This window comes from Lissotriton vulgaris, chromosome 12, assembly GCF_964263255.1.
Source record: "Lissotriton vulgaris chromosome 12, aLisVul1.2, whole genome shotgun sequence".
Classification (NCBI taxonomy): Eukaryota; Metazoa; Chordata; class Amphibia; order Caudata; family Salamandridae; genus Lissotriton; species Lissotriton vulgaris.
Window position 1 is genome coordinate 190,229,867 of NC_141700.1, and position 24,764 is coordinate 190,254,630.

The following is a 24,764-nucleotide window of genomic DNA, read 5'->3' on the forward strand; positions in this document are numbered from 1 at the left end:
GGTGCAACAATAGGGAAAGCGTTGGATAGCGAAGGGGTTAAAATTACTATTCCCACTCCAAAGAGTGCAACAGTAGGGAAAGCGTTGGATAGCGTAGGGGTTAATATTACTATTCCCACTCCAGTGGATGCATCAGTAGAGAAAGCGTTGGATAGCGTAGGGGTTCAAATTACTATTCCCACTCCAAAGAGTGCAACAGTAGGGAAAGCATTGGATAGCGTAGGGGTTAAAATTACTATTCCCACTCCAGTGAGTGCAACAGTGGGGAAAGGGTTGGATAGCGTAGGTGTAAAAATTTCTATTCCCAATCCAGTGGGTGCAACAATAGGGAAAGCGTTGGATAGCGTAGGGGTTAAAATTACTATTCCCACTCCAAAGAGTGCAACAGTAGGGAAAGCGTTAGATAGCGTAGGTGTTAAAATTACTATTCCCACTCCAGTGGGTGCAACAGTAGGGAAAGCGTTGGATAGCGTAGGGGTTAAAATTACTATTCCCACTCCAGTGGGTGCAACAGTAGGGAAAGTGTTGGATAGCGTAGGGGTTAAAATTACTATTCCCACTCCAGTGGGTGCAACAGTAGGGAAAGCATTGGATAGCGTAGGGGTAAAAATTACTATTCCCACTCCAAATAGTGCAACAGTAGGGAAAGCGTTGGATAGCGTAGGGGTTAAAATTACTATTCCCACTCAAGTGGGTGCAACAGTATGGAAAGCGTTGGATAGCGTAGGGGTTAAAATTACTATTCCCACTCCAGTGGGTGCAACAGTAGGGAAAGTGTTGGATAGCCTAGGGGTTACAATTACTATTCCCACTCCAAAGAGTGCAACAGTAGGGAAAGCGTTGGATAGCGTAGGGGTTAAAATTACTATTCCCACTCCAGAGAATACAACATTAGGGAAAGTAAATATTTCAGATAATATTCAAAAATCTTAAAATTAATATCTATTAATAATTAATTAAAAATAAATAAATATTTGATCTAATATAATAATTAATATTTAAAAATTACTAATTAACAATAATTATTTCAATTAATCACCTATTAATACAAAATAATGAAACATTAACAACTAATTATTTAATAAATAAAAATTATTTTACTATTATTTCCAAAAATTAATTTTAATTATTGTAATTATTTAATTAATTATTAATAAATTACTTCCCACCCTATTCCCCTATAAACCCACAACCCACTACAGAAATTAAATTAGTAAAATTTACATAATTACCAATTAATCAATTAATAAAAATATTTAAAAATTATAATTAAATTAATTAACACATATTAATTAATTAAAAATTAATTACTAATTGCTATCAATAAATAAATTTACATATTTAATTCATTATTTTTAAATTACGTCCCACCCTATTCCCCTATAAACCCACAACCCGCTACAGAATTAAATTAGGCAATAATTATAAAAACAAAATTCATTAAATAAAATTATTTATAACATAAATACACACTTTTCACACATATTATAACATAAAAATACACTATCAATAATTATATATTATTAAAAAATCTATATTTTAAACTATCTATATTATATACTTCGATATTTTAACTATCTATATTTTTAACAGTCGATATTACTTCACTTACCTTAAAAACGATATTTTTGTTATCTATATTCTGTCCTGTCGATATTTTGTCCAGTCTATATTAAAAACTCAATATTATGTCCAATCGATATTTTGGACTCGATATTATGTCTGTGCACCCTATTCAGGCCTAGAAGCTCTTAACCTTGACCCTCCAGCTTCAGTAGCACCCTCCTTGGAAGAATTTTCGGTGATGGCTCTGGGTTGCGATCACACTAACTTCCCTCCGCTCACACTGGTGCAACTGAATTTGCACCTGGACAAACTTAAATCTGGATATCCTCTTGATCCCTGTCCTTTGAAAACTCTCAAAGAGTGCAGGGAAGTTTTACTTCCTCCACTCTTGGAGGTAATCAATTTGGCAATCCACGAAGACGTTTTCCCGACAGCGTGGAAAATGGCCATAGTTAAGCCCCTCCTTAAGAAGGCCACTTTGTACCCGGCGATTTTAAAGAACATTCGCCCAATCTCCTTACTCCCAGTCCCCTCGAAAATGCTAGAGGCCCATCTTAACAACCACTTGAGTGCCTTCCTGGACAATTGCAGCCTATTGGACTCCTCTCAGCACGGTTTTCGGAGGGCACATAGCACTGACAGTAGTCACAAACAACATCTGCGCTAAGGTCGACTGTGGCCAGACCACCCTTCTGGTCCTGCTCGACCTTACAGCTGCTTTCGATACCCTGTCCCCTTCCATCTTGGCCAAGCGCCTTAGAGGGATAGGAGAGGACGGACCAGGGATTAGCCTCCTGACATCCTTCCTTGACCACCGTGAACAGAGGGTCAAGCTGGGTGATTTTCTCTCCCCAGTCAAGCCTGTGCAGTGTGGGGTGCCCCAGGGTTCGTCCCTGAGCCCCACGCTCTTTAATATCTATGTGGCACTGCTTGCCAGGCTTGTGAGATCATTTGGGATGGATGTCCTATCTTATGCTGACGACACCCAGATTATGGTCTCCCTCTCGCAATCTGTAGACATCACGGCCCGAAATTTCAGGAACTCTATGGAAGCAGTGGCGGGCTGGATGATAAGGAACTTCCTTAAATTAAATGGGGAGAAAACTGAGGTCCTTATCTTCGGAGGCAAGGATGAGATCTGGTCGATGGAGTGGTGGCCCTCAGCTCTTGGAGCATGCCCCACACCCTCACAGTCTGCCCGCAACCTGGGTGTAATTTTTGACACCAAGCTTTCCTTCGACAAACAAGTCAGCAGGACCGCCTCAACCTGTTGTGGGGTCTTAAGAATCTTGAGAAAAATTGTCCACTATCTTTCTATCGAGGCCCTAAACAGGTCACTGTGGCCCTCATATCCTCAAGGCTAGATTACTGCAATGCACTATACCTAGGAATCAACAAACAACTACTCCACTTCAAATAGTGCAAAATGCAGCAGCCAGGTTTGTTACTGATTCCCCGAGGCTCTCATCAGGCTCCTCCATTAGAAGGAATCTGCATTGGCACCCCATGCAGGCCAGGATAAAGTTTAAGGTCCTGTGTCTCACCCACCGGGCCCTTTATGGATCCTGTGCTGAAGACATCAGACCCCTTGTGTCCTTCTATACATCGGTAGGACACTTCTCTCAGCATATAAAAATCTTCTTGCTGTGCCACGAGTCACCAAAGCCGGGTGGGGAGAGAGAGCCTATTTCTCCCTAGCCCCCAGGAACTGGAACATACTTCTGGCTGAGCTTAAAGGACAAACCTCCTATCATCTCTTCCGAAAGGCATTGAAGACCTGGCTCTTCAGGGAGGCCTACCCAGAGCCTGCCCACTCCCTTCTCCCTTCATACAGCTAGTACCATCTTCAGTGCATTGATGCCCTTGGGCAAAGTTGCGCTTTATAAATCCTTACTCATGAGCTTTTTAAGGAATTGCAGGAAAAAAAATCATTGGATATGTGCTGGAAGCTTGAAGATTTTGAAAATAGGCAAAGCAGAAACAATGTACGGTTATTAAGCCTGGCTGAAAATATCGAAGGGGAAAAGATCATGTCCTTTGTTGTGTCCCTGCTAAAGGGCGCCTTTCGAGATCTTGCCCACTGGAACTGGGACATGGAGGTACAGCGGGCGCACCGCTTCCCAATTATGCAGAAGAAAACCGGGGCCGCTAGGCAAGGGGAATGATCAAGTGTAATTCTAATTTACATTGGGAACTTTCTCCTCAGACAGGCCACAAATGACAGAGCGAGGCCTGATTCCAAGAGGACTTTTAAGGGGCATACTATTTTTGGCCACCCAGACTTTTGTCATGCCACAGTCGAGCGGAGATGGAGATTACGGCAGCTAATAACTCCCTTTCAGGGGATGGGCAGTGAGGCATTTTTGTTATTCCCTGCTCGGCTGAAGGTCATCCTAAATGGGAGGGTGTAAATGTTTTTGGAGGAAAATAAGGCGCATAAGTCCCTGTCAGGGTTGAAGGATTTTAAAGGGAGTGGAGCAGAAGGTCGAATGCTGCGAGGAGACCAGACTGCTGACTGACTGATCACTTTGAATCTCTTTACTGCTGGGGGTTCTGGGCCACGGGTAGCCTCAGCTTGGTAAAGGCTGGCTAAACCTCTCTTCTTCATTGCACATGTCTATGTCTAGGAATCAATCTGGTGTAGGGTTTGATGGTGTATTAAGGGAATGGGTTGGGGTAGGTGAAACAGCAGCGACTCGAAATGTGAGATCGGATGTTATACATAGGTCATTATTGACCTATTTGCCTGAAAGGGTTGTTGAGGGGGTGGGGGGGGCGGTTGGTCCATCATTGGGGGGGTTCAAGGGGATGGGGTGGATAAAGACACAGCATAAGATTGCACAGCACAGTACTTGAGGGAATTTGTGGTAATTGTCTTTCGAAAAATGAGGAAAATGAGCTCTGGTAGATTTATTTTGGATAAACTAAAGAGGTATTCGGGCTGGTGGTTAGTAGGAATTGCGTGTAATATCTGATATATGAATTTATGAATTGCTTCAATAAATGTATGTGGGCTAAATGATCAGGGAAAAAGGCAAAGGGTGGCAATTTTACTTAAAACACTGCGTGGAGATATCATATGTATGCAAGAGACCCACATAAAGGGAGCCAGAGGCAATGTTCTGGAACAGTTAGGATATCAACTTATGATTAACACCAAGCAAGGGACCCACATGAGAGGGGTAGCTATCCTTACTCGGAGAAGGCATATATTATAATCAAAAGGAAAATGGACGATAAGTGGGGCCGCTGGGCATTGGTAGAATGTACATGTGGAGGCGAAACATTGACAGTCTGTTCAGTCCATGGATCTACAGGGGATGATCCTGAGGTCTTTGAATTTTTGGACACCGAACTAGCAACCTGGCCTACCACAGTAATAATGTGTGGGGATTTTCATATTAACAAGCTGGGGGGCTGTGGGGCAATGCAGGAGGTGGTTATGCTGGGTGCAAAAGAAGGTTTTACAAATTTAGTAAAATGAAGAATAACTTCCTCTAAAGTAATGTTGGGAAAACTGAGATTTTACTTTTCAAAGAGGCCCCCTTACTATGGTCACCCAACTGGTGACCTACTAATCTTGGGATCCCTCCCGATCCTAAAGCCTCCGTCAAGAACCTAGGCGTCCTTTTGGACCAGACTCTTACTTTTAAAGAGCATATCGGTCAGACAGTGGGTACCTGCTTTCACACTTTGGGCCTACTTCGACGTGTCTTTCCTTTGCTCCCGGACTCTGTTCGGAGGACCCTGACTCAGGCACTCATATTGAGTCGCCTGGACTATTGTAACGGTCTGCTGGTCTCCGCCAATGAAGCCTCGATAAGCAGACTTCAGGTGGTTCAGAACACGGTGGCACAACTAGTTCTGAATATGCCTCCCAGATCAGCGTCTCGCCCTCTTCTCTTGAAACTCCACTTGCTACGCATACGCCAACAAATAAATTTCAAAGTCTGCTGTACTATTCATAAGGCAATGTTCAATCTTGGTCCCAGCTATCTTTCAGAAAAATGTATCCCTTGTCAGCCCTCAAGGTAGTTATGATATAACGCCAAACATTTGCTGAAGGTCCCTCGAATTAGGAGAGTAAGGTTAGGAGGAAGGGCTCTTTCATTTCTTGGCCTGCAATATTGGAATGAATTTCTTCCACACTTAAGAGTATGTTTCAATCATCTTAATTTTAGAAATCTACTTAAAACTATCCTTTTTTGCTTCTAATTTCTGCAGTTTCCGCAAATGTAAATGATACGCGTCCAAAGTGCAGAGATATTCCTTGGAGTCGATTCTGGTGCTATATAAAACCAAAAAATAAATAAATAATGGATTAACTGACATCTCGTCCTATTTAAAGCCCGAAGACCCCGGCAGCATGTTTTATTTGGCACCTCATAAGGCTCTCTTTAGATTGGATTACTTTTTTACTTCACAGGTTGCAAGGGCTAGGATATAGAAATATCCCCGGATATTCTCAGATCATAACCCCCTAGTCCTTTTGGTTGGCTTTATAGGTGAGGTGAGGTCCAAGCAGGCCTGGACTTTTGAAAAGGGGTTGTTTCAAGAACAAGAATAAAAGCTCCATATGAGAAAATGGATTAAGGAATTCTGAGATTTTAGTAGGGATAGCGCTAGTGTCGGGATAGTCTGGGATGTATTTAAAGCATGGGTCAGAGGGGAGACACTAAGTTATAGTCTGCATCGGCAGAAGATGGAGGCCCAGCGAGATGAAGCGTTATGTAAGAATCTGAGTGGGATTGTGAAGGAGCTTACAATTGCGGTAAATATGGGCATTCCAACAGATGATATACTGCCCTGGCTGGCCCCAGCTAAGGCAGAAATAGGAGAACAAAGGCTGCTGAACAATTTTTGGCTAAAGAAAGCGCACTGTTATGAGTATAGTGAAAGGGTGGGACACACTCTTGCTGTCAGATTGAGACAAAACAGCACAGTAGGGGAAATACTCGAAATAACAGATGATAATGGGAAATTAATTGCTGACCCACCCGGTATTCAAGAAGATTTAAGACAATTTTGTCAGCGCTTATATAGCGATAATTCAAGTGGAGCAAAACTTAGTTCAGGAATATTTAAGCAGAATACCCTAGCAAAGTATGGATTCGGAAGATAATGAATGCCTAGAGACTGTATTGACCCAGGATGAGATTTATTGTGCACTGAGAAACCTCCCTACTGGCAAGGCTACCGGACCAGATCAGATTCCGTTAGAGTTTTATAAAACTTTTTTGGATGTGATTGGATCTGATCTTGTGGATATCCTCCGCTGGGCTCGGGAGGGTGAGGGGGCGCCTGGGCCATGGGCCAGAGCAGATATTATAATTTTTTTGAAGAAGGGCAAAGCACCCAGGGAACCTGGGTATTGCAGGAAAATAACACTGATGAACTGTGATGTAAAAACACATTCTAAAGCTATGGCGACCCGACTAAACCATCTTACCGGGAAAACAATCCACATCTGTCAGCATGGGTTCGTAGCGGGGAGGGGAACAACACAACACATCCTTCGGGTAGTAACTATGGTTGATGCAACGGAAGTCTCAGGGGACCCTATGGCGGTAATGCTTTTGGATGCAGAGAAAACCTTTGATGGGGTCTCCTGGGACTACCTCTGGGACGCTTTGAGATGGTTTGGTATTGGGAGGGGATTCATTAAAGCTATCTGGATATTGTATAGATTACCAAAGGCCCAGCTAAGATTAAATGGGGGATTTACTGCACTGTTTATGATTAAACGTGGTACAAGGCAGGGCTTCCCCTGTTCCCAACTCCCTTTTGCCATATATATTGATCCCCTAATTTGATGGTGGAGGCTAATATTGAAATTGAGGACATTATCAGCCAAGGCCTGGAAACAAAAATCCTGGCATATCCGGACGATGTAGCCATCCCTCAACTGCACCAGCTGGAGTTGAGAAGGTAGGTCATGATTTTGGGAGGTTCTCTGGGTATGCCCTAATAGGCAAAAGACACAGATAGTTAAGAATGGTAAAGTGTGTCTGGATGATGCTTGGGTGACAGAGTCAGTAGTTTATCTGGGTAATATTATCTGGGTATTGATATTACGTTTGAGCTGAGTTAGTGGCAATAAACTGGAATGCTAAATCAGATTTATGTCTCTGGTGGGCCGCTGTAATGTGGTTAAAATAATGTTTCTGCCCAAAAAGCTTTATACCCTTAAATTAGAAAAACACTGGTTTGCACTTGAGAGCATAGTAAATAGGTTTATTTGGGCACACAGCAAATCTAGGAGGGATCTCAGGTTTATGGCACTGCCTAGGGAAAGAGGATGCTTTGCAGTCCCTGATTTTAAAGCTTATTACTGGGCTTCTGCCATTCAATATATGAGTAACTTAATTGGAGGGTGTACAACGGATCCCCGGGATGAAGCAGATGTGTATAGATTACTGCTACATGATGATGTGTCTAACTGTTTTTTAATGAGCCCAGCTATTACAAGAAAGCAAGATTTAAGACCTTGATGGCAGCTTTTAAAATTTGGGCAGCACTTAAAAAGAAGATGGGCCTTTGCAGAATAAACTGTTACACTCAGCTTCATAAAAATCCTGTGCTGCCCGGAATTTTCCTAGACACGATTATGGCAGAGTGGGCGAGGCGGGTTGTCAGGACAGTTGGGGCTTTAATATGGTCAGACGGAATTCACCCATTTAGCGATATACAGGGTGAGTTTGGAATCGAGAAGACAATTTTTTAAAAATATTTGCAGCTGGGAAGCTTTCTTAGTGGGAAGGTGGGCGGGCTGAATGGATTCAGTAAAGTAAAAATCATTGATGCTGTTAGAGAAGGGAGGAACTGCACCATAAGGAGATTGTATGCTGAACTCATAGCGCATTAAGGATATGGAAAAACATGGGAAGAAATGGGCTGAATGACTGAGAATAGAACCGGATAGATTTTTTAATTCATGAGAACTGGGACAGACAGTTGTGTACTCTGCTGGGTTTCAAGCTCAGCACTACAAGACAATCTTCTCACTTTATTACACCCCAGCTAGGATTGCCCAATGGGGGGCAGGGCAGGTGGGAGTTAGATGCCCTTGGTGTGACTCTATGGAGGTTGATTTAATCCATATGTTTTTGTCCTTCCCACTTCTTGAGATTTTATTAAATTCAATAAAGAAATGTATGGATCAGACATTGGGTGTGAAAGCTGTGCTACCCCCCAGTTCTATACTCCTTGGGGTTGGCAGCAACGGAGAGCAAGATCCATATTACTGATTTCTCTTCCTGGCTATGGCTGTTGCTCGGATATGTATAGCTTCGGCCTGGCTAGACCCAGAAGCCCCAACATTCAGCAATGGCTCGCCAGGCTGCTTGCTATGTTTGATTTGGAAAGAGGTATTTATGAGAGAAGGGGCAGAAGAGGGAGATTGGCTGGCAAGCGTATCTGGGCTCCCGTTCTAAATTAGATGGCGGCTCAGGAAACAAATGGTCCGTGATTTATGGTAGCTTTGGGGTTCAACTAGTTTTCTGCTAAGTTCTATTGTTCCGAAAACTACTTTTCTCTTTCCTAATCTGATCTGATGTTACTGTCCACCATGGCTAAGATTGATGTTGTTTAGAATTTATTCAGAATAATTTGTAAACTGTGCCAGCTGTGTTCTCCTTTACTATTTATTCCATAGCTCAATTTTCAATATGAATGAAATCTTTATTATTAGTTAGAACTGAGTATCCCTCCTGTCTAAAGTATATGTATAACTGTGCTGGTATATTTAAAAGCATAATACAAATATAAAAAAAAAAGTTCAACTTTTTTTATGTTCTGAGGTCAAACACCTGCTAAAGTTAGATCTTGTGGTCAACGGTTCTCATTAAAGGTCTATGAATGCGCTACTTACTGACCCATTCATTGATCACCTCTCCCAGTGTCTTTTTTCATGAACAAGGTGATCCTGGTTAACTAATTTTTTTGCATTGAGATTTAGGTCCTAATGCTTTGTTGTACTTTGATATTCAATGTCTCTCTCTTTCTTTCTTTGAATTGCTGTGATTTAAAACTTACTAGATTGCATGTTTTTGCTCTTGGTCAGTGATGTGTCTTTGACACCCGTTACTTGCTACATTGAAAGGTGTTATTTTTGAATAATGATGTGTCTTTGCCATGTATTGTTCTCTTGTGTAAATAAATAGTATCACTCCTGCCTCAATTCCTGCATTTTCAGAGGTGTGTCTTGTTATTTCAGACAGCACATTTCCATGTCAGTTTATGTGGTGCAAACCACTCTCCAACAGTTGGCGACCAACGAAGGGACGTGCATAGAACTTTCGAGACTGTAGAGGAGACTTACCCTGTGGCTACGGCCAGAGTTTGCCCCTCCCTGGCTATTCCTGACTGAACCACTGGACAAACACTGGTAAGTCAAAGAGATTTTGGTTTTTCTCTTTGCCTTGTCTCAGAGTAGTGTCTGAGTGTGGTTGGTTGAGGGCTTGTAGGCATCGAGCTTCTGCCCCAAGCCTTCTTCCTGGAGACTGGTATCTTGCCACGTCAAAATCCTCTCTTTAGAAATAAAGCACACGAGCAGGCACCAAGCCAGGACTTATTGTAGAACCTTGATGTTTGAGGCTTGTGATTATTGGGTTTCCCATGCAACATTACACTTGACATTTTAATATTTTTGTATTATCTTTATATCACCTATCCAGAATAGTCAGGGGTCGCCTATTCACATCTGGCCGTAGTAGGGCAAGCGAGCAGATAGGACACAGAAAGTCAGATTGCTCATGTGCTAGGGCATGCCAGTGTATTTTCTTCAATCACTGATGCAAGGATTCATGTGCCTATTTAATTTGTAGAAATAGGAAAATGGGAGCTGTGTCTTGTATCTCTCAGATTTTGCAGTTTCTAAAGGGTTAGAACTCCTAAGTATGTTTACCTGTCCATATATGGTGACTGGTAAGGGAGGTATAGTACTGTTAAAAAACTCCAGCTTCTGAAGATGTAAAGGGTTAAAGTGCCAACTGCTGATTGATAAAATAAAAACATTTATAAAATGGCGTCCTGCTAGCTTTTTGCATTTTCACACTTATAATAGAAATGTTTCTGACTTCATAACGAAATAAGATGAAGTACTTTAGTTTCGAAAAAAATCCCTTTTCGGCTTCCTGCTTTCTCCGTATAAGAGACAGGTACATTTTTCCTATCTGTTAGAATTTCCAAAGACATATGAATTCTTCTCTTTCATTCTTTTTTCTGGAAAAGGATGGCCAGTCTGAGGAGTACATATTCTTGCCTTTTCTAATTAATTGTGAATGAATTGTCGACTTTTTGAACAAGCTGCTGTTGTTCTTGTGGGTAGCTTATGATTTTTCTGTCTTCACGTTTTCAAGTGACTATGTTGTGTTTCCTTCTAACATTCAGGCAGCACTTCCTCAGGCACACCAGCCACATCCACATCTAACTCCAACAACACAGTAGAACAAACAGACTACCAGGAGTCCAACTCACCAGGCATAAGTGGTCAGCCACAAGGAGTGGAAAATGCATTCATCCCTGAGATAGACGACAGCTACCCATAAAACCCAATTACCTATCTCACCTCGGGGCCTCTAACATCGCCTGCAGAGCAGAATACAGTATGCGACATAGAAAAAGCCCTACAACATCGGAGACACTAGGGAATGAACGTGACATCAGTAAAATCCCTGGCACCAAAGATTGTTGCGTACCTCATCAATGACCACGTCATAGGTCTCTCAGAAGGTGACCCATCCTCATTCATCCCAGCAACACCTTTAACTAGTGCTGTCCTACTGATCGTGTTCCAGGTTCCAAGCATTGATATCAGACAGGAAGTGCACATAAGGCTGACATTATTCTCTGCCTACGTTTACCAGTTACATACAAGAACAGGCCTATAAAGAAAGGTCACCATAGCTATTCCACTGCAACAAGTACTCAAGAACTTCACAGGGCAAGATCAGTGTATAATTAAACACTGCAGGGAGCTACACAAGCACACAAAGAATCTTACACACCCCTGGCCACCTGAAGGCACCTTTGACCGTGCTACACTAGACCATGCCACTATTCATAGAGGCTAAGTACTCAGGCAGCAAGCTTCAAAAGTCAAAAGACACCTTAGCATTGATGTGTATTTAAAAACAATCACTGAGCCAATACCCATACCCACGGTCCCATGTGTGTATCATGTAAGCAGCAAGTACCCTAATCTCATCCATTCCTCAGACTTAGCTCCAACTTCAAATGACTTAACAGCTGCTGGCTTCTGTGACATACCATACGACCCTCTTCCACCACCTCTCCTAATGAACCATGACATTATGGACCAAATACAAGCACTGCAACATCTTAGCAGCCCCAGGCCAGTGGTGGAGATGTAGTTCAAGGGATACCAGGCCAAATAGATGCACATTTCACATTGAAGCTTACGTCAGAACAAAATAATGTTACACAACAACAAGATGAAGATGAAGACTGTGACAACACCTACCACATATCACATACAACAGCACACAGCTTACACTCTGGCTCTGATGCCTCCTTCACCAGCAAACAGCAACAACTCCAAAGCCAGAGCCAGTACTCCCATGAGCAGTGCCATGTCCCAGCATGAGGACAGTACAGCCATACTGAACCGGCCGGTTATTCCCCAGCAACGATGGAGTTTTGTACAAGAATTCTCAGGGTCCTTTGCCCTCTCAGACTTAGGCAAGTGAAGACACACAGCTGAGTTAAGTTAAAGCACGGATAGCATAACACGTGTAGACTTTGATCATGACTTGCTACAAAAAGTGCAGTCGCCCAGCCCAAGGACAGCATTGCATCTGTCTGAGATCTGTCAATGAAAATAGAACAGATACAGGATACACTTAGTGAAATGCTCAATAACATAGACATCCCATGAAATAGAAAAGGTGCAAGAGCAAACACCCCTCTACAAGCGCCACCACAGCCACATCCTCCCAATGGAAGAGAAGGTGAGGGAATGTCACAACATTATGAGGTCACTATCTCAGGTATGCCCCTTATAACCACCACAACTGTTCACGACAACATCTCTGTGCAAACTCAAGAAGCACCTTAACAAACATCACCCCTAACTATGACACACAATGTGGGCCCACCACCTGGGTCCACGCGTGCTTCCATACATGCAACACCAGAGAGACATGGACCGTAGAGAAGCCTTCCCTAGGAATATTGGCTTTATAACAGTACTATCACCTCCAACAGTGTGTAATAAATCCATATTCGACAGCCTACCATGCCCATGCCAACATAGAACAGTGTTACGCCTATGGTCACAAATCTATGACCATGGCAAATGGAGTGGTACCTCCAGCCTAATGGACTGCTACTAGGCTTGCGGAGAACATCTCTATCTCCAACTGCCTCATAGATGGAATAGCCTGTGTGACCTGGTCCATACTGCCTTAAGCATTCATTGAAACAGTAGGCGTCATGTCAATCTAAAAAGATTAGAGTTATCACTCCTGTGAAGCCCACAAACCTCAGTTCAGTGTTTTTCTGATAAACATATCACTAGGCCCCCACTGTCCGCCCCTGTCCTCTTGATGTACTTCTTTCTGAACATAGAGATGATGTGGCACTGACAGGATGCATCTATTATCTAGAAGAACAAGATGGGGTAAGAGTAGGGTGGGGGCTAACCGTAACTTTTCACAGCTTCTCACCTGATGTTTTTCTTGCTTTGGAAACTAAAACAGAGACAAGGCTTAAAATGACACAATAACCTCTATGCACTATGTACCATAAAAAAAGCTTCCTCCTTAAAGCTTCCAAGGAGTGACACAAATTGTTTTTGATAAAATGTTCAACTTTTGTTATGTTCTGCGGTCAAACGCCTGCTAAAGATAGATCTAGCGGTCAATGGTTCCTCATTAAAGTTGTACAGAAGGGCTACTTACTGACCCATTCATTGAACATCTCTCACAGTGTATTGTTTCAAGACCGAGGTGTTCTCAGTTAGCTGATTTATTTAGCATTGTGATTAAGGTTATAATGCTTAATTGTACTTTGATATTCAATCTCTTGCTCTCTTTCTTTGAATAGCTATGATTTTAAACTTACTAGATTGCATGTTTTTGCTCTTGATCAGTGATGTGTATTTGACACTCCTTACTTGCTGCATTTAATGGTGTTATATTTGATTAATGATGTTTTTCTAACAGATATTGTTCACTTGTGTAAATAAATAGTGTCACTCCTGACTTGATTCCTGCATTTTCAGAGGTATGTCTTGTTATTTCAGAGATTACATTTCTGTTCTAGTTTATGTGCCACTCTCTAACAATAGTTATGTTCAGATTTCACTCATACAAAATCACTGACATTCAGCAGTTATAGTTACCTGAGCTATTTATAACTTACGCCCCTGCAATGCACTGTTTGTGAGTGTCTGAACTTTGTGTTACCTGCTACGTTATGTTTCTCAAGTTGTGTTTTAGTGAAGTTGTCAGTAATATTTAACAGGGTTTGCATGAGATGTAATTCAGGATGGTAGTTATATGGTGATTACATGGTGTATATGCTTGTGGAAAATTGTGCAAAGTTATGCGAAAGTAGAAATGTTATATAGATTCTATATTGTAAATCCAGAAATTGTTTTGTTTCAAAAATTCTGTTTTGTAAGACTATCATGGAGTATATAATATCCTAGGTCCTGGAAGAGTTGTGGGACAGTTCCTTACATTGATTTCAACTTTATGTAGTATCCTGTTAGCATGAGCAAGAGTGAGAGATGCTCTCTGCATACTGCTGAATTGAGCATTTGTGATGCATGATTTTTGTTTATCTACTGTTGTGATGCATGACTGTGGGTTGAGAGACACCCTTTACTTTTTTTCTCTGGTCACAAGTTGCCCTAGGTTGGGATGCGTTTAGGATGAGAGATACCATTTACTTTCCTTTTCTTTGGTCACAAGATGCCTTATGTTAGGATGAGTGTGGGTTGAGAGACACCCTTTGTTTTGTCTACTGTTGTGTTCACAAAATTGTCTATGGTGAAATGAGTGCAAGGTTAAACGAGATCCATTTGTAGTGTCCTATGTAAGAATGAGTGTTGGTTGTGACAAACCCTATGCCTACTGTATTTTGTGTATGATTGAAAGAAACCCATCTTCTGAGTTTTTGTAGTGTTCTGGTACAAGGATGACCTTGGGTTGTGAGATACCCTATGCCTCCTATATTTGCGTGTGTGTGTTTGGTTGAAAGAGCCCCGTTAATATCCTCTCAAGATGTCCTAAGTTGGGAACGAATGAGGCTGGAAGATACTTCTTGTTTATTTTTGGACTAGAATTATAATATACCCTTTATGATTGTTTAATAATTTTAAGGAGGGAAATGTGTTATATCCTTATTTCTTCGGCAATCTTTAATTTTGCTTCTCGGTTGGGTAGAAAACCAATAGGTGCAGTACTAGAGATATACAGAGCTAAGTGTCTAGCGCAGGTAACATATGGTAGCAAAATCTGGGGTTACTCCTCGGTTGATGAGAGTCAAAGAATTGAAACCAGATTTCTAAGATGACTCCTACGTGTACTTCAGAGAATCCCTACCATCTCGGTACACGAAGAATTGTGTATGCCCTACCGGTAAGACCTATTGTCGTTTTGCCCATCATCTTTTTGGCACAAAGTGTGGGGGAACAAGGGGACTGCCTTACATAGAAAAATCATAAGGAATTGCATGGCTCTTGATTATACCCACCATGTGTCCTAGTTAAAATATATCGGGGAAGGGTTTAGGACTCTTGGGAGGGCAGAGCTCTTTAGTGACCCGGATACTATCACAAGGAAGGATTTGGAGTGAGCCAAGGAGCATTTTTACAGACTCCAGGGAGTAAAAAGTGAGGAGTCTGAATTAATGAAACCCATTGTACGGAAATACATTATGTTACAAACAGTACAATCAACTGAACCATATCTCCTAGGGCTCCCAAACACGTAAGACCATTTTTTACTGACAAGGTTACTCTTTGACTTATTTTATCTTCTCCTTGCTCACCCCCTTAGGAGCGCCAAAGGTCAGACTTTGCCTTCATGTGGCTGTGATAACAAGTCCCCGCAGGACAAGATCCATTTTTTAATCTTTTGCAGTTTTTACGAGGTACTGAGGAAGATCTACATATTCCCATTTTTGAAAACATTACATTTTAATCAAGTGCGTCCCGCTTTTACCTTTTTAGACTTGCTCGCAGGGTCTACGTTATGGTATGTCCTCAGGTTTTTTAAAGGTGGCAGTTAGGCTTAGATCGAGCTGTGACTAGAATCATGTGTTTATTAGGCTTTTAGATTTTCTTATGTTTATTTAAGGTATATAATGTGTTGGATATTTGTATGTAACCTGATGACTGCTGACATTAATTGGCTTGGTTTCTTTCTTTCCTCTTTTTTTTATCTGCATTGTTATATTTGTGACTTTTATTGTTTGATCAGAAAAGATGAATAAAGTTTATCATGATTGATTGATTGATTGATTGATTGAGTGTTATATGTTGATTTAGGCATGATGCGGTCTCTCCTTAGTTCTCTGCCAACTGTGGCTCAGCCAGTGTGTTTGTGTTTTGTGATGTCATAGAGATTGCTCCTGGTGAGGCTTTGATGTTACATTTTTATCATATCCTCTTAAGCCGTCAGCAGCGCTACCTCCCCAGTGCTGCGCACGTCCATTGGACGTCCATTCAGCACTACTTCCAATGGACAGCGCAGCACTGGGGAGGGATATTTACACGCAGCTAAGGTGATATTTGTAACAAATATGACACGTTACAATGGATACTAATACCACACATGTCATTACAGCGAGGGTATTACTGTGCTTAGTCATGCACCACAACCTACCATTACACCGCATACTTTTACCACAAATATTCCTTTACTACTCATGTCATTACAATGCAAATGCATGCATGGAAGAGGTATACTCTTGGTAAAAGTATCTAAGGTAAGTTACACTACCCTGCCCTAACCTAAACCCTAATTTAGTACCCCCGCATGACCCCGAGCCCCATTCCTTTCCCTACCCTAAACCCTAAATCACTACCCCTGCATGACCCTCAACCCCCAATACTTTCCCGAACCCAAAACACCACCCCTTCATGACCCTCCCCAACCCCTCTCCTTCTCCCTACCCAAAACCACTACCACCTTGCATGACTCTCCCCTACCCCCGTCCTTTCCTTACACTAAAACACTACACTGCACGACCCCAGATCCTACCCTAAACCCTAAAACACTACCCTGCATGACACTCCCCAACCACCAATCCTCTCCCTACCCTAATACACTATCCCGCATGACCCTCCCCTGACCCAAGTCCTCTCCCCACACAAAATTACTACCCTGCACAACCCCCTGACCCTACCCTAAACCCTAACACACTGCCCTGCATGACATCCCCCAGTCCTCTCCGTACCCTAAAATACTATCCTGCATGAACCTCCACGTGACCCCAGTCCTCTCCCTACCCTAGAACACTTCCCTGCATGACCCCTGACCCTACCCTAAACTCTACAACAATACCCCTGCATGACCGTCCCCCGACTCTCAGTCATCTCCTTAGACTAAAACGCTAACCTGTATGACTCCCCTGACCTTACCCTAGACCCTAATACACTACCCCCTGCACAATCCTCCCCGACCCAGCCTACTTAACCCAAACCCTAACCTAAACCCTAAAACACTACCTTGCATGACACCCCAACCCTAAGTTCTCTCCCTACCCTAAAACAGTACCCTGAACAACCGTCCCCTGACCCCCAGTCCTCTCCCCAATTAAAACACTACCCTGCATGACTCCCGACCCCATCCTAAACCCTAAAACAGTACCCTGCATGACACACACCCTCTACCCGACCCAGTTTTACCCTAATAAAGTAACCCCCATCCCAGGCCCAATCCCCCTTACCTCTCTCTCCTCGTGGTTCCTCTCTCTCCTGGTTCCTGCTGCAAGCCGGGTCTGAGGGGCGGTGCACATCATTGTGAGGAAACGGAAGAGCCTCTGTTTCCTCACAATCAGGTTGATTGCCTATATTTCTTTACAAGGCATGTGCTTTTACCACACATACTTTTACAATGAAATTTGGTGTAAAGGCATGCATGGTAAAAACACATGCGTTGTAAAAAAATGCATAGTAATGACTATGCAATGTTACAATGCACGCGTGGTAACGCTTGCTTTGTAATGGTATGCGGGGAAACAGCTGCTTTGTAAATGCTGTTTCCCATCTGTAACCTGTAACTAAGGCTATTATCTCCTATTAAACTTCATCAGAAAATGTATGCTACCTGTCTACTAAGTATCTTTTATTGAGTGCAAGAAGAATCATTTTGATCGTATGAAAGCTAGAGTTGCCAATAAGAAGATGCAGGCATCTGAGATGAGCATTGCCAAGGTTTATACAGAGATTGGCGATCGCAAAGCAGCAGTTGAAACCCGAACTGCAGAAATGGTAATGGACGTAAGTACTGTGTTAAAACAGGCCTCCATGCACAAAACTCAGAATATGGACATCCAGATGAACCTGGAGGCTTTTAAAAACCACCAACAGCAAAATAATTTGCAGTTATTGGGGGTCAATAAAGGCATGGAGGACACAATATGAGAAGCTTCCTCATCAAAGTGTTGCGGAGAGGCTTGTCCAAATTAGAAAATTGGAGTTAGAAGATAGAGGATCAAAGGACCCATCAATTTCTGCTTTATGTAAAGAAGATAAGGGACGATGCTGCTAGCAATCAGGTTCAAAATAGGGACATTGTTGTATGGTTAGACAACTTTTGCTAAGACAAGCTGTATATGAAAGGGCCTCTGACTCAAAGGGAAATTTTGACGGAATCTCTTTTTTCACCCACCCAGATTTTTGTCACCGTACTGTGGAAAGTAGACTGTGTCTAAGACAGCTTATCCGCCCTTTTTAGGGGAATGTCTTTGAGGCGTATTTGCTGAGCCCTGCTTGACTGAAAGTTGTGTGCAAAAGTGTAGTTCAGGTGTTTATGGCAGAAATTAAGGCAAAGGACTATTTGGATGAAATCTCTGTTTGATATATTAAAGAAGGGCAGTAGGGAAAACATAAATGATAAAGCTTGTTTTTCGTGTAATGGATAGGTATTAAGCAACTAATTAACTAGTATACAATATGGCAAAGTAATTTTGGTATAGAAGGTATAGGTGACACTCTGGCTTTTTGGATAGTAACTAAACAAAAAATGAGAGGAGGTGTTTGCTGGAAGGAATGGAGGGCAAGCAGTTAATTTTACAGACCCAGGAGTCTGGTGGTCTCATTTGGTTGGTGGGCGGAGAAGAGGGTTTGGGAGATGAGGTTTCAAGGGGTACCATCCAGCAGGAGAGACTATTGACTCTTCAAGGCCTTCACATACCTTCCTGAGGATCTTCCCTGATTTGAGGCTGATATCAGCATCTTTCGCTCTCTTCTGTGATCATCTATGAGACATCGAGTTAAACTCTTAGCCGTTGGTGGGATATCCTATAAGTTATATTTTGGGAGTGACACCCACGTGACAATTCCGCCTTCGAAATACATTTTTGGTCATCATATATATAAACCAGTATTTAAATCGGTTGTTAAATATGCTCTTAAAAAAGTGAGGAATGGATGGCAGTTGCCACTCTATATAAAGTAAAGACAGCGCCCTGATGGAGGTTGCACCATTCTCGTCTACAATTTCAGAACATCCAAAAAGCGCATCAGCGCAATTCTGGCGCATTCTGTCATGTCAGTGGCAAGACAGGTGGCCCCTCGAAGGCCCCCCCTGATACCACAACCTGTGGTGGGGCTACCTTTAGAAAGGTTGGCATGGACATAGTGGGCCCACTTGAACCTTCCAATAAATCAAGGGGACCCCTGAAAATATGCTATAGGTGGAGATGCAGGGGAAAGGAACAATATAATAAGACAACTAAAATCTCCACCTGAACTAAGTCAATCAGTGCTTGTAAAGTCACTGTATATATGAAACTCCCTCCCAGGAAAAAGTAGATCAACAGACCAACATAGGATGTAAGTACATGAATAAGTTTTAATCCATATTCATGAATAAACAATTCATAAGTTTTAATGCATATGATGTCAGAACAAACACAATGGAAAGAAAATTATACACCCCCACAAAACAATAATTCAAACAATCACTCCAACATATACTCATTCAGTCACATGCGTCCTGATCCTGAAAGAATCCACTCATTCAAGTTAAGTAAAAATCTAAAAATTACAAAGGGCGAAGACCTATGGGTCTAAGTGGGATGCGGAACAGGGGACTGGGAAATCCTACTGAGTATAGTGTTGTTATGTCTCCAAGTAGATAGCAGTCCCGAGAGTGCAAAAGATACAAAAAAAACTGTATACCATCACAGAATATATGTTACAATATTAGACAATAAAGGATTTTTTCCTCCAAATGATGATACTAATAAGGCGATGAATAAATAAACAGTTCATATAGGCTTCGCCAGGTTATTGTAGTGGTGCTGGCGTACGTTTCGATGTGCGACCTACTGTAGGTCTCACCTTCATCAGGGCACGTGTCTCCTTGGAGACAGAGGTGGAGGTATCTGAGCAATGGAGATAAGTAGAGAAGAATGGTTCAGGCGCAGAAAAGCTATAAATGTAATGCAGGGTATCAGAGGATAGGTATTGTGAGTGATGAGTCAGAGAAGCGAGACGAGTGATCTAAAGGGGTACTCAGTAAGTTATGAACACTCCAATTTCTGGATATACACAGAGCGGCAGCCAAATTCGAAGGGTACTGGACACTAAGAGTTAATAAGGACGGTAGATAGAATGACCGTCACGAAGTAAGTTCAAATTCAAACCAGGAAGTCAGATACTCGGGGAGGCTCGGGGCAAGTCCTCCAGAGGGGGGTGCAGGCAAGCATCCAATCGGGGTCAGAATGATGGGCGCAACTAGACGAGCAGCAGGGTCAGCAGCATCGGCGGCTCAGAGGATCCTCCCACAGCATCAGGGAACAAATTCATTCTAGTGGTCGTGGATCATACCACTACGTACCCTGAGGAAATTCCCCTTAGGACTACTACAGCTCCTGCAGTAGCCACGGCCCTTATTGGTGTCTTCCCCAGAGAAGGGTTTCCCAAGGAGGTGGTTTCAGAAAGAGGTTCCAACGTCATGTCTGCTTACATAAAACACATGTGAAAAGAGTGTGGAGTGCAGTACAAGTTTACTACACCCTATCACCCACAAACCAATGGCCTTGTTGAGAAATTCAACAAAACATTAAAAAGCATGATTATGGGGCTCCCTGAAAATGCAAAAGGAGATGGGAGAACCCCTAACTTCCTGACTTACGTCTCAAAGGGGTGGTCACACCTAGAAGACCTTTGTCCCCAAGTTTGGAATATCTTTACAAACCGGAGGTTCTGGATTGAAAACAATGGGGCATCTAACGTGAAAACAGTACCCTGCACCTGGCCGCCCTAGTGCAGCTGATGCCCTTTGATGCTACTTTATTTCCCCCTTTGCCCTGAGCTAAAGTCTAGAAGCTTTGCTCCCAAAACCCAGTGTCAGCAGCCACCAACCGGAGGCCCCCTATCCCCGTTGGATAACTTTGGGCCTCAGCACTCTGCACCCGGCTGCTATAGTGACGCTGAGGGTTTAACTAGAGTGTATCCTTGACCCTGGGGGACCCCTGAGTCTACCCCCAAAACCTCAACTCCCACTACCAAATACTTACCTTAAAACCTACAACACAATTTTCCTCTATAAGATAACATTGACTGTTTTTCTGTGAAAAGTTTCTAAGTGTGGAGTTTGAGAAACTAAAGAAATTCGTTAAAATTGCATAATCTAGCAAAAACGATTTTACCTACCTGTTTTAAGGAAATATCCCAGAGTAGTATCTAGGTATACTACTCTGTGTATGCCTAGTAATCTCAAAAGTAACTTACCTGCTATTTTACTGAAAAGCCTATTCAAGTCTATGTACTGCATTTACTAAATATTTCATTTCTCTGCATCCATACTGTATATCAAAGCAAAGTGCATATACAATTATCATTCAAACTGTATTCCAATTGCATTACTACTGTAAAGTACTTATTGCTTACCCGTGCCAGGCTTGCTTGGTTCTTGAAAATAAAATAGCTAAAAGAATATCTTTATTCAAAAATAATTAGTCTGAAGTTCAGTCTTTGTGTGTGTGCATTTATTTGCTGACTGAGTGTGTACAACAAATGCTTAACATTGTCCTCTGATACTGCCTTACTGCTCGACCACTCACCAAAAATAGAGAGTAAGGTTCTATCTAACTTTACCTCTGCCTACCTTTGGGTTTCACTGGACATGGTGCACACTATACCTCAGTTTGGGATAGTATATACAGAGCCAGCTTCCTACAGTCCCGCCATCCGGATTACGATCTCCCCTTACATCAAGCTGATCCTGGAGGGGGCACCACCATGCACCAGTCAGCAGAAAGGCACAAAAAGAGGTGAAAACTCACCTTTTTTTAGGTCAATCAATTAATCATTCAATCAGGGGCTGGTGAGGCGCAACTACTCACCCGAAGGGTCTCAAGGCACTGAGGGAGGGGGCACAGCTCCCGGATGTTCACTTTGATTCATTGGAGAGCCTGGTCTTGAGGTCCTTCATGACCTTGGAGAGAGTTGGTGGGGTCCCACTTCAGAATCTGTTGGAAGCCATTGTCTCGGTCCCTCTTGTGCTGCTGCCCCTAGATCACAACACTCTGCAACCCCGTTATCGCCAGATGCAATAGTAGGCTTCACCATCACTTTTTCTATTTAGTGCACTGTAACAGTTTGTTATATTTAACATGCAACAAAACATACAGTACACTTTACCTACATATACATTAGGACACTTACACTACATGTATATGTGTTCCAGATATACACATGTTGTATTTATCTATCTCAACAGCAGCAAAAAAATCCTTCCACTGACAAGAGACCACCAGTCCATCGGGAACATCCTAATAGGGTTGGCAGTAGACCATCAAGTCAGCTGTGTTTTTGGGACCACAGCGGTACAGCGGTGAGACAGCCAAACCCATAATCAGACCCTCGTTTGGTGGAGATTTACCTCTTTGTACTCTAATTGTTCTCTCAGTAGGAGAACTCATATTGTCACAGATTTCTGTAGAAAGAGGCATGAGAAACAATCACATTGTCAAACACACAGAACAACACTGGAGACATTTCCTCGTGGTCCATTATGCAGCTACCGCATACAATACACACTGGACATTTACCTAACGAGGTACAACTTACTAACTCAGTAGTAGAAAGTACTTGAGTTGGGTAGACATTTTGTTGAAAAGTGTGGACTCTTATCAATGAAAAGGCAGATGAGTTCCTTTCTGGCCCTGATGCACATTTCATAGAAAATATACTCCAATAGGAAGCACTTACACAAATGTAAACATAACATCGCTGTAGGAAGGTGGATATCTGACTATGGTTGCCCCCAACTTTTTGCCGGGGGTTTTGCTGGTTTTTCAACTTAGTTGACCTGCGGCCCTGCTATTCAGGACCCCAGGCCCACTGCTCTCTCTGTAAAATGGATTCCATGTACTCTAAGTACATATCTAATTGGATACTGAGCACCTTATCAGCCCCTGTACAGTGTACTATAGGTACCCAGGGCATAGGTGTACCCAGGGCCTACCAGGGGCTGAAGCATGTATTATGCCACCCCTGGCTGGCCATCTAAACAGACACAACTGGCTGCACGGCAGCTGGGGCAAGGTGGTGTAATCACCCTTTGCTGTAGATATAGTTCCCTATATCTAAACCTAAAATGGACACATATAGTCCTATCAGTCACTCCTATGGCAGGCCTTATCAATCCTGAAGGCAGAGTACTTGGAATTATGTGAGATGGTGCTCTGGCATGAACTGAGCCTGTTTTAAGCTTGCGGAACCAAGTCCTAATAGCTGTTCCATGATAACGCTATACCATATACTCTTAAGTACATTATGAACCTTGCGGTCAAATTCTAACTTTGGGATAGCATTATCAAAACATGTCGAGTAAGGTGTCATACGAATTGGAATACTACCCCCTTGCCAATTCTGGTGACGGGGGTAGAATTCAACCCTTCTAGAGGGAAACAACATGTGTGTAACTGTGAACCCCGGTTAAAGTTAACTCGAGCCTCAGCATCACAAAATGGATGCTGCCACCACAGACACAAGTCTGACCTCCTGCTGCTGGGAGTCCTTCCAGCGAGGGAGGCTCGGACAAAGGGTTTCCTGCCTTGGGAGGTGCTAGCACCACCCCAGACAGGATTTTGTGTATTAGGTAGGACAGGGCTGAAAGGAATGAGAAATGCCTGGGGCACAAAAGGTGTCCCTGCGCATATGCCGGTCTAAACCAGTTCCTGGGGCACTCCAGCCCCAGAGCTGGTGCAAGACCGGACAAAGGAAAGGGGGTGTAACCACCCCCCTTCCTGGTCCCACCCAGAGGAGGGACCTAGTCGTAGTGCAGCCCCCTTTAGGAGAATAAAGGTAGGAGCTGGTCCCATTCCAAATTAGATTATCCTGATCAACTTCACAAGAAGAAACTCTGGACCTCGACGTTCTGCTCCACAGAAGACAGGAGGAATCTCCCTTGTGGGCAAGGAGTGTCCACCCTGCATCTGCAGGCACCATCAGCGTACCGCGACTTCCCTTTGTCGTCTTCCTGCAAGGATCCAGACTTCAGAGCCTGACGAGACCCGGATTCCCAGACCTCTCCGACCTCTACCTACAACTCCAGCACAGCTGAGACCCGTGGGTGCGACGAGACACGTGGGACCGGCCATCTTGAAAGAAGCAGCACTTCGCTTCAGCACGACTCCTGAGGTATCCTCATCCAAGTGCTCTGGGGACTGAGAAGCCCCGACCCCGAGCAGCTCCGGGATCGAAGATCAGCCCTCCAGCATCCGCGAGATCTGCGTGGGGCCCTTCTGCTTGCCTGCTGCTTGACGCGTTGTCTCGTCACTTGCCGGCTGGCTAGTGACCTCCTAGACGATGAACGCCGACAACTTTGCTGCTGGTCTGGTGGCTCCAGACTGGCCCTGGCTCCCTTCCAAAAGAGGCGCACCCCGGACCCTCCTGGTCCACTCCAGACGCCGTTTCCACTCACCGCGTGGGTTGCCTTTGCCAAGGCCTGTTGAACCCGAATCCGGAGACAACACCGCCGATAGCG